Below are 12,227 nucleotides of genomic sequence, written 5' to 3' on the forward strand. Positions count from 1 at the left end.
CCCTAGACCTCAGTTTCGTCTGGTCAGCAAAAGTCAGCATTTTATCAGGTAACCCTGTCTTCGAGGAAAATTGAAGCAATTATGCGATGATCAGCATTAATGTTGCATTTTCATTTTGCAGCTCCTATCCCGGAACTCGTTTCTGGTTTTAGAGAGAGAGGAAGGTAGGTGGGATATTTTAGTGGCTAGATTACTGCGTTTCTAGTTTTGTCTGCGTGCGAAAAGAAAGTAGCAACACGTCTCCAACATAGCAACTTCGGAAAACGGTGCAGTTTCTTCATTTCATAAAATTCTGAAGCTCTGGAGTATTTCATCAACGACACTGAAAGGCAAAGTATAAGGGCAGTGAAATGAAAACCGAACACTCACCATTACGGGACTATGCAAGGTTCCAGGTTGTGGATCAGTTAGCGACCGACCGTCCCGTTGTAGCGGGTCTTCGGTTCTCATTTGACTGCCTCTCGTATACTGAATGTTAAAAAAAACATTTCTTATTTCGTCTGTTTATCTGTCAACGACGATGAGACTTATTAATGAGAAGGTATGTGTTGGAGTCGCTGCCACTGCATTGTAATGAAAATAATGAGTTGTACTGAAATTTTATTACTGAAGACTCACGTAAAACTACAGAATCAATGCCTCATTTGGAACGATAAGTGTCAAAAATGGATCAATGATATTTCTTTGCCACGAATGGTCTAACGTGAAATTTAAAATTTTTCCGGCGAATTAAATGTTCGAAGAAATTTCAGGGTTGCAGTCGATCGTTGTAAACTCCACTCCACGATATTTCAGCTGGACACCTGCCAGCCATCTTCAGGTGACCCATTGAAGACTGACGAAGTCGTTCTCCGCTCCGCCTTACATAGCGCGCCCACCATTTCAGACCTGCTGGGATCAGTGAAGGATAACTTGTTCATGAACGTTGCACTCGTCTTCTGCAACCCAGCAAGTCTGCAATTGCGGAACATGGTATCTCCAACGGACGTTCAATGGAGTATGACAAAACATTAATTTTGGCCACAGCAACCTGGTTTTGGGGCTCCATTGTAAAAGAATCCGTTCAAATAGGCATCGCGGAAAATCTAATGAACCGTGACAGCGGCTACCAGCTGGATAATGGCTGTAATCCCCTTATCTCCGAGATTTGCGGGCGAAGATGTCAGAACAATAGCGCCAACTCCGAAGACAGCTGATCTTTGCAGTTCCACCAGCGAGGGCGCTGCCGCCCAACGATGTGGTCCTACTGCCACCGTGGCTCTAACGCATGCGCGGTAATACTATCCGCGCGCTATGTAATGGGGAGCAAAATAACTGATGATGGTCGAAGTAGAGAGGATATAAAATGTAGACTGGAAATGGCTAGGAAAGCGTTTCTGCAGAAGAGAAATTTCTTAACATCGAGTATAGATTTAAGTGTCAGGAAGTCGTTTCTGAAAATATTTGTATGTAGCCATGTATGGAAGTGAAACATGGACGATAAATAGTTTAGACAAGAAGAGAATAGAAGTGTTCGAAATGTCGTACTACAGAAGAATGCTGAAGATTAGATGGGTAGATCACATAACTAATGAGGATGTATTGAATAGAATTGCGGAGAAGAGGAATTTGTGGCACAATTTGACTAGGAGAAGGGTTCGGTTGGTAGGACATGTTCTGAGGCATCAAGGGATGACCAATTTAGTATTGGAGGGCAGCGTGGAGGGTAAAAATCGTAGAGGGAGACCAAGAGATGAATACACTAAACAGATTCAGAAGGATGTAGGCTTCAGTACGTACTGGGAGATGAAGCAGCTTGCACATGATAGAGTAGCATGGAGAGCTGCATCAAACCAGTCTCAGGACTGAAGCCCACAACAACAATGTAAGGCGGAGTAGGGAACGTCTTCGTCTTCTTGGAAACTTGTGGTAAGTTCCTATGGGACCAAACTGCTGAGGTCATCGGTCCCTAGCCTTACTACTTAGTCTAACTGAAACTAACTTACGCTAAGGACAACACACACACACCCATGGCCGAGGGAGGACTCGAACCTCCGACGGGGGCAGCCGCGCGAACCGTGCCAAGGCGCCTAAGACCGCGCGGCTACCGGCTACCCCGCGTCTTCGTCTTCGATGGCTCACCTGAAGATGACTGAAAGGTGTCCAGTTGAGTGGAGTGAAGTTTACGACGACCGTCCACAGTCCTGCTATTACTTCGTACGTGAATGGTCTAGTTTCCCCGAGACACTGACGGACTTTCACCCATGTAGAGAGCTACATACATTCACTCCTGGAAATTGAAATAAGAACACCGTGAATTCATTGTCCCAGGAAGGGGAAACTTTATTGACACATTCCTGGGGTCAGATACATCACATGATCACACTGACAGAACCACAGGCACATAGACACAGGCAACAGAGCATGCACAATGTCGGCACTAGTACAGTGTATATCCACCTTTCGCAGCAATGCAGGCTGCTATTCTCCCATGGAGACGATCGTAGAGATGCTGGATGTAGTCCTGTGGAACGGCTTGCCATGCCATTTCCACCTGGCGCCTCAGTTGGACCAGCGTTCGTGCTGGACGTGCAGACCGCGTGAGACGACGCTTCATCCAGTCCCAAACATGCTCAATGGGGGACAGATCCGGAGATCTTGCTGGCCAGGGTAGTTGACTTACACCTTCTAGAGCACGTTGGGTGGCACGGGATACATGCGGACGTGCATTGTCCTGTTGGAACAGCAAGTTCCCTTGCCGGTCTAGGAATGGTAGAACGATGGGTTCGATGACGGTTTGGATGTACCGTGCACTATTCAGTGTCCCCTCGACGATCACCAGTGGTGTACGGCCAGTGTAGGAGATCGCTCCCCACACCATGATGCCGGGTGTTGGCCCTGTGTGCCTCGGTCGTATGCAGTCCTGATTGTGGCGCTCACCTGCACGGCGCCAAACACGCATACGACCATCATTGGCACCAAGGCAGAAGCGACTCTCATCGCTGAAGACTACACGTCTCCATTCGTCCCTCCTTTCTCGCCTGTCGCGACACCACTAGAGGCGGGCTGCACGATGTTGGGGCGTGAGCGGAAGACGGCCTAACGGTGTGCGGGACCGTAGCCCAGCTTCATGGAGACGGTTGCGAATGGTCCTCGCCGATACCCCAGGAGCAACAGTGTCCCTAATTTGCTGGGAAGTGGCGGTGCGGTCCCCTACGGCACTGCGTAGGATCCTACGGTCTTGGCGTGCATCCGTGCGTCGCTGCGGTCCGGTCCCAGGTCGACGGGCACGTGCACCTTCCGCCGACCACTGGCGACAACATCGATGTACTGTGGAGACCTCACGCCCCACGTGTTGAGCAATTCGGCGGTACGTCCACCCGGCCTCCCGCATGCCCACTATACGCCCACGCTCAAAGTCCGTCAGCTGCACATACGGTTCGCGTCCACGCTGCCGCGGCATGCTACCAGTGTTAAAGACTGCGATGGAGCTCCGTATGCCACGGCAAACTGGCTGACACTGACGGCGGCGGTGCACAAATGCTGCGCAGCTAGCGCCATTCGACGGCCAACACAGCGGTTCCTGGTGTGTCCGCTGTGCCGTGCGTGTTATCATTGCTTGTACAGCCCTCTCGCAGTGTCCGGAGCAAGTATGGTGGGTCTGACACACCGGTGTCAATGTGTTCTTTTTTCCATTTCCAGGAGTGTAGATATCGATCGAATTCATTTTTACAACGCACTCAAGTACACAGAGGTGCTCCATTCAAAAATGAACCTCGAGCGTTCCGGATGTAAAGCTAGGCTCTGTTGTGTTCAGTAGTAAATTCTAGCAACACTACTCTGATAATCTGAACGAAAGAGTATACCTTTTCCTGACCAAAAACTTATGAACATCAAGGGATCAAAAGCGAGGTTTTTTTTTAATATCATACTAGGTGACAAACCCGGCATTTCCCGGGTGTTTATTTTGTCATTTTTAAATAGAAACAGTCGTACAAAGAAATATGTCAAAATTTACAAATGTGTAAGTAAAGTAACCAGAATTAAGAAACATGATCACGGATAGCTTCTGCGTGCTGGGCGCAGCGGCTTAGCGTGTCTACAATGCGATTTTAAACGTGTCTGTGGCAACGCCTCTTCATAGCTCTATAGACGGTTATCGTTTTTACCCACAGTTCTATGGGCTTGGCAGTTGAAAGCTGTCAAAAGCACTGCCTAGTGTCGGGGATTTCCGTAAGTTGACTCGACTACAGGAGTATCTTGTTTGTAAAGAGTAAATCTAGTAAAATTTCATGCATGATGCGGAATTTTTTCATGTATCTCAGTGTTTATGACCTCATATCTCTTGAACTATCTGTCGTACAATGATATATTTGCGTAGGTACATTCAGCGTCATACGTAAATACTGTCAACGAAATATGTTAATAGCAAAGAAACAATAAATTTAAATGTCATGCATGATGCGCAAGTTTTTCTCGCGTCTCATCGTTCATGACGTCATATTTCCTGACCTATGTCTCAGACAATGATATAATTTTGCTGGTACATTGAGCAGCATATGTAGAACTCTCTGCAACATGTGTTGCGAACAGAGTTGGTAGAAAAGAAGTAATAAAGTGAAACGTCATGCATGATGCGACAGTTTGTGTCGGATCTGATTGTTTATGACGTCATATCTCCTGAACTACGATAGGCAGGTGGTTTTTATCCACATAGTGATTGTTGCTTGACAATAAGGATATGTGTGCCAGATTTGGTTGAAAAAGGCCCAGTGGTTTAGGAGGAGATGTGGAACGTGCGCGCACACGCACGCGCACACATACACACACACACACACACACACACACACACATAGACATGCGCGCGCACATGCTCACATCCATTCACAGATTGTGTATGGATTCATATTTCGAAGCAGTTAATTTCGAAGAATTTAATCATTCACCCGCGCAGCTTATGACAATATCTTCCACAAACGGAAAGGAAGTGATAGCCAGAAAATTATGCCTTAGATCGCAGATTTAATCACAAAATTTCGTTTTAGCAAAAAAAAAAGAAAAGAAAAGAAAGAAAAACCTCTGTGCGTCCATCGGCTGCCGTTGGCAGGAGCCCTCCTTTAAAAGTCGTCATTGTCTCTTTCAGCCTCTGTCGCTTCCTATTTACTGTATGAAAACTGACAATAGGTTCACATTGGAAAGGAAACAGTGACAAGTAGACGCTCTTGCCAGGCGCGGCCCGATAACTCAATCCATAGTTGCGTAGCGTGGCATGTACCGCCTTTATAGATTCCTCGTGCAGCATTCGGTTGGAACCGTGGACCTCCACCAGATTTATGTATATTGTTCAAAGGAATCTTTCTATTTTTTAAGGAATTTATATTTTTAAAGGAATCTTTGCCTGCATCGCTTTCAACAAACGTGTACGAGAGTGTACTGTTTAGTGAACCATTTACGTATTTGGGTTTCTTCCCGTTCTGTTCTCGATTCATACATAATAAGGAAGGAAGGAAAATTGAAACTTAATGTTCCACCTACAGCTGCATCATTAGAAACGGAATACAGTACCTTTTTATTGGTATGGGAGAAGAAATCGACCAAGGTCTAATGAAGGAATTATCTCGGCATGTACCTGATACGATTTAAGGAAACTACGGGAAACGTTATTCAGGATAGAAAACTGAACCACACATCTCTCTGAAAATACACTTAACCATGCAGCATTTTGAGATGAACGCTGGCTTCTATGAGAATCGGAAGCCTTTCCTTAAGAACAAGACTTCTAATGTTATTCGATCCACCTAATTCTCCGTGAGCCATTGTGCGGTGTACCACTGTTGCCCATCTCCTCTCCTAGTACATTTGCGCATGGCGTGAGGGAAAGTGACTGGCTACGTGCCTCTGTTGCGCTGCGATTGATACTGTTTACGAACGGGCAGGTTGGCTGCCAAGTGGTGTCACAAAAACTGAAAAATGTGCTGACACCGCCTTTATTCCCCGCTACACTTTCAACTGAGTCACGAAGAGAAGAAAAAATGTTGCTGGAAATGAAAGCAGCTGGCTGGAGATGCGTCATATCAAGTACGATAAAGAGCGTGGAACATCTGCTTTTAGGAAATAAACCCTGAACTTAAAGACTGATTTCCAGAAACTCCATTTGAGGAAAGGACGCGCTTCTGAAAACAGGGCTGGCCGCCTTTCAGTGAGCTTTCAAATAGTTTCCGCTGGTGGAAAATTCGTCACAGAAGCAGAGAAAAAAAAATGGCTGACCTTCTGAACTTTATACCTTCCTGCCAGCACGATTTCTTTCTAGGTTTACAATGCGGTCGTGGCGTTTCAAACACTGCCGAACAATTTGATGAAACGATGATAACATGAAAATAATGACATTGTCTGAATTTTCACTTTGTGTTATTCATTTTTCGTTTTTCATACTCTGACGATTAATAACAATTCTGTTTTTTGAATATGTTGTCAGTAGAGGACCAAAGAGAGAGCGAGCGCACTAACAAAATGCTCTCTCTCTCTCTTTGGTCCACTACTGTGGTCAACGTTTATTGGAGCTCATTACCATACGCAAATCATTTTTTTAAGATAATGGTTTTGAAGGTTTTAATTTTGAGGTTGTTGAAACTTTTCATGAATAGATTTATGCATTATGGTACAAAGTTTGCCTTTACAGGTTACTGTCATGCCCTAATTTACTCAAGAAATATTTAATTATGAGCTGGAAACTTTACATGTACTCTCTTGAGGAAGCTGAATGTTGGACATACACCACTTGGCAGCCATTCCGCTCATTTGACCATTCCAATCATTTGATAGAAGTATAATTGCCTTACAGTCTTCCACTAGAACCATTTCTCTAAATTTACCCAACAGGGCTTCGTTAGAAACAGTCTCCTTTCTTCAGAGATACCTAGTTATATTCCCTGAGCAGATTTGTTACATTTTCGTGTAGGCTATGCTGACCTGTTTCAATCGGACCATAAACTCGTTAGATATCCACTTTGATACCATCTTATTAAAGAGATCCAAACAGTGGAACAGTCTTTTAGAATTGGGTACCATATCGTCTTGTATGCAATCCATGTATAAAGAAGAAGACACTTTTGTAGAATGCATCCAACAAATTTAAGTTTCACATTCGCCTTTCCTGCTACAAATGTGTTCCTCCCGCTTCAATCAGCCTCATTGTATTATTCAAACTATAGGTTTATTTATCTTTGTTATGTGTATACTTTGTATTTATCCGCAGTCAAAACTGCCATTCGTTACACCTATTAGAAACACTGGAAAGGCGCTCTGCGGTGATACCCCAGTATCAGTATTCCGTTAGACAACACATCCTTATCGAGAACTTTGAAAGTATCGCCGATCCTACCTAATTAACCGTTTGTAAACGTTAGTCAAACTCTTACGATTCCTTGGGACACGACCAATTTTACTTTCGTTTATGTCGAATAAATAGCCGTCCACAAAAATGACTGAATTGAATTTGAACCAATGACATATTTGTGATACCTTGATTATTATTCGATACTTTAATACAGCGTGCATTGGCTTTCGGAAACCTAGGTAGACGCAATCTACTTCTTCATCTGTATCTTCTATCTACAAGATATCGTGCATTAGTAAAACGAGCTGTAATAAATCTGTCATTTTTGTTCTGAAACCTTACTGATTCAGTGAGACAAGATAGAAACCGGGTTAGTTGTACATCTTATATAATGCAAAACAAAATTGGAATTTCGCCAAAGCCTGGTACCTTGTTCGCTTTGAGCACTCTTGATTGTTTTCCAGTACCGCGGTTGTACATCTCAGTGACCGCCATTCGAAAGCATGTGTAGCGGTTAAACAATGATATAGTAACATACTAATGTCTGATATATTTTTTAAATATAGAATTCTATATTTCGGCTTTCTGTCTCTTGGGTTCACTTTCGTCCGCAGATTAATCTACGAGAGACTGGATAAAATGTATGCAAATGCTTATTAGCTTTACATATGACCAGAGTTGCTTTGATTTTTTTATACGCCCTTCACCATTATCGGTTTTTCATTACACGATTAAACCGTGGTGCGCCTCTTCTATCTTTTGTTGCCTTACTTGGTACGTATTTGTCTAAAGTACGTTTTAAGATATGTTTGAGCCTAACGACAATTTTTCAGCGTTTGTCAAATTTGAATAAAATTTTCTCACTGCATCAGATAGATGGGCTATTAATAAGCTATTGCTACCTTGATTATGTTTTTGCTTTTCGTTTTTGTCGTTCCTGAAATAGCAACATAGTCGCTAATTCTTCTGACACTGTTCTGTCTGTAGCTAGGAGGTCTAAAATATTAACTTCGTGTGTGGGGCGTTAGACTAATTCTTCGAGAGACTTGTATGACATTAATATTAACCACGCTAGACGGCCGATAATGTATGCGTGATTTCCCAGTGCTTTTGAGTTTAGTCAGTTTCTGAGTGCCTACAACCGGCACACTTTGTGATCAGAAGTATCCCGACACCTGGCTGAAAAGACTTACAAGTTCTTGGCCCCCTCCATCGGTAATTCTGGAATTCAATATGATGTTGGCCCACCCTTAGCCTTGATGACAGCGTCCACTCTCGCAGGCACACGTTCATTCAGGTGCTGGAAGGTTTCTTGGGGAATGGCAGACCATTCTTCATGGAGTGCTGCGTTCAGGAGAGGTATCGATGTCAGTCGGTGACGCTTGTCACGAAGTCGGCGTTCCAAAACATCCCAAAGATGTTCTACAGGATTCAGGTCAGGTCACCGTGCAGGCCAGTCCATTACACGGATGTTATTGTCGTGTAACCACTCCGCCAGAGGCCGTGCATTGTGAACAGGTGTTCGATCGTGCTGAAAGATGCAATCGCCATCCCCGAACTGCTCTGCAACAGTGGGAAGCAAGAAGGTGCTTAAAACATCAACGTAGCCCTGTGCTGTGATAGTGTCACGCAAAACAAGAAGGAGTGAAAGCCCAGGGAAAGCCCACTCCATGAAAAACACGACCACACCATAACATCACCGCCTCCGAATTTTACTGTTGGCATTACACACGCTAGCAGATGACGTTCACCGGGCATTCGCCATACCCACACCCTGCCATCGGATCGCCACATTATGTACCGTGATTCTTCACTCCACACAACGTTTATCCACTGTTCAATCGTCCAATGTTTACGCTCCCTACACCAAGCGAGGTGTCGTTTGGCATTTACCGGCGTGATGTGTGACTTACGAGCAGCCGCTCGACCGTGAAATCCAAGTTTTCTACCTCCCACCTAATTGTCAGAGTACTTGCAACGGATCCTAATGCAATTTGGAATTCCTTTGCGATGGTCTGGATAGATGTCTGCCTATTACACATTACGACCCTCTTGAATTGTCAGCGGTCTCTGTCAGTCAACAGAAGAGGTCGGCGTGTACGCCTTTGTGCTGTACGTGTCCCTTAACGTTTCCACTTCACCATCACATCGGAAACAATGGACCTAGGGATGTTAATTGGTGTGGAAATCTCGTGTACGGACCTATGACACCAGTGACACCAAATCACCTGACCACATTCGAAGTCCGTGAGTTCCGCGGAGCGCCCCTTGTGCTATCTCACAATGTCTAATGACAACTGAGGTCGCTGATATGGAGTACCTGGCAGCAGGTTGCAGCACAATGCACCTATGCACCTAATATGAAAAACTTTATGTTTTTGGGGGTGTCCAGATACTTTTGATCAGATGGTGTATGTCTGAATCTGTTGACTGGTAGAAGCTTCAGATTATTAATCGTAAGCCCGTGGACATCGGCTGTTCTTGTCCATAACTACGTGTTTTCAGTCAGACCTTTTTGGCCTCACTAGATCTAATGGTTCTGGTTCCTGCTGTGAACAGTCACCTTGTGAGAAGTCTAATGCGTAAATTTCACCTGTTTCCTATAATTTCCCCACTTTCTACTTCGAGTTTCGACTAACTCGCAGTTCTTAATAAGATGTGTAGGCAACTGTTTTATAGGAGAGACGTCAGTTCCGAGACTTCGCTGCGATTGGGCCGGCGGTTAACAACATATGTTTTAATTTTTTCACTTTCCGTAATTGCTATTTAGTTATGTTAAGTCAGTCTGTCTAAAGATCAGTTTTGGTTTAGGTATCTTGGAGTTTCTCCTAACACAAAAGATGCGTTTTTGTTCTGCGTGACACATAATCTGCTGTCCGAGTGTCCGTTTTCGGTGTAAAGTGCGCCTTGATCTATCTAAGGCGACTTTTATAAGTGTGCAGCCTGCAGTACAGGTTGAGGAATCTACAGCTGGCTTTGTCACAAAACTCGAAATTATTATCTGAGCCTATCTACTCGTCTTCAGACTAGCAACGGACCCGTACAGTCCAAAGAACGATGCTGTAAATCGATTTTATGAGACGTAACCAATCAGTAGAGAAATCACTCGCATGCTCGGTTTGTTGTATTACTTTATTGGTGGTCCCCGAGGTGAAGACAGAAGGCGCATCGAAAATTGAAAAACTATGTCAAGTATTTTACTATCGGAAAGGAAATGATGAGTCGTTATTCAGTTGTGTAGCAAGTTTCTTCTGTTTGAAAGCCACGATGTCTCCATATAGACATTAAATTATGCTGGTAAGTATGTATCCAACATTCTCCATGGACATTGGGAGTCATTGCGAACCATCAGCAGCAGATACGTAATGGAAAAATACCTTTTTTATTCGAGTGATCATCTGTGTCGCTCAGTCTCTTAGCAGCCTTTGTATCTTTGTGAATAAACTAGTTCTTATTGTTGGTCCCATTTAATAGCATGTTTCTGTATACTATTCGTAAAGATGTGGAGCAGATGTGATTTGATAGTATTTAATCTGACCTGCTACGCAAACCTGCATGTTATGTTCCTGTATAATCATGTTTTAATTGTTATGTAACCGTTATCCTGTTGTCGCTAATTGTTTTGTGGACAGCACAAAAAACTGCCTTGCATTCCGGAGGCTACCAGCGTTTTCCTGCATGAAGCGCAGGTACGGTCAGATTCTCTAGCGCACTGTGACTGCCTCTTCACCATTCATGCTTCTCGTCTTTTATTAAGAGAGAACGCACGAGCAGGTTTTTGTGCTGACCTGTAGAAAATATTAATTTATGAGCTGCATCCGCATTTGCTGTTTTGTTGCTGCTAGTTTTAGTGAATGTTAGTGACTGCTAATGTGTAATAACTGCATTATTTGTTGAATGTAATGTTTTGTGGAATGTTAACTAGGCGTCAGCTCTTGACAGCGCAGTGCAACGACATTCCTGGCATGGGTGAAGTGCTCATTTGTCAGTATTTTTCCAGATATTCTCAAACTATTGAGTCCGTGGTTTCATGGCGGTCACGATTAGCCGTTTACAGAGAGAATTTTTTTTTTAATTTACATTCCCCGTCAGCAGCATTGTAAACTTCTAAAGAATCAGGCTCTGTTTCTGGCGATTCAGCGCACATCGTGTACATCTTACATGTGTTTCTTTTCGTATGAGAATAAAGAAGAGCGCTTACTGCCACGGATTTGCTAAGATTCAGAAAAATGCTATGCCGTAGAGAGAATGGGTACATGTTGGTACAGTTCGACGCCAACTTTGTCACTTTACCCATACAACCGAATACTGTACGAGCAAACTAACTAGGCGTTTTTTTTTCTTTTTATTTATCTGAGGCAGTGTCGTTCAACAACAAACAGAAAAGAGCAACTTGTTCCGACCAAGGCAAACGTCGATATTGGTAATCTCCTATTAGATATTTCCAGAAGGGAACGTCTTGCCTCAGTTCCGTTCCACTGGTATCACAGGAAAGACCCGAGTGTTCTGCAACGACTCGTCTTCTTCACTTGGGTACTGAGTGAAATTGTCGCACAAATCATTCTCGTACGTACCAATATCTAGTCCAGAGGTTGGTTTTTAACACGGTACAGCTTAGTGTAGAAGACGCGTCCCTGTTGAAAGTGGACTGCAATTTATTGTGGAATCCGAACCAGCACGTTTCATGTAACAGTACATGAGATGTTGCCAGAGGACCAGGGAAAAGATGTTAAAACCATTGAGCTACCGGGTTTGTCCTATAATGTGTCGGACTCCATAAATAATAAAAAAAAGCACTTACGTTCCCGACGAATTCTCTGTGTAGTCCATGCCTGCTTCTGTTCAGTAACACCTCAAGGCACTTGCGCTAGTTCCTCGACACAAGACCGCCATGAAGCCATCGACTTACCCA

At 44.0% G+C, this 12,227-nt stretch overlaps 1 protein-coding gene across 6 annotated transcripts in view; it reads left to right on the forward strand.

Moving 5' to 3' along the window:
* LOC126184325 (sodium/potassium-transporting ATPase subunit alpha) overlaps positions 1-12,227 on the forward strand; it is a 669,161-nt gene that overhangs the window by 554,985 nt on the left and 101,949 nt on the right. The gene's annotated exons all lie outside the window — the stretch shown is intronic.

The sequence above is a fragment of the Schistocerca cancellata genome, chromosome 1 (assembly GCF_023864275.1).
Source record: "Schistocerca cancellata isolate TAMUIC-IGC-003103 chromosome 1, iqSchCanc2.1, whole genome shotgun sequence".
NCBI classification, from domain to species: domain Eukaryota; kingdom Metazoa; phylum Arthropoda; class Insecta; order Orthoptera; family Acrididae; genus Schistocerca; species Schistocerca cancellata.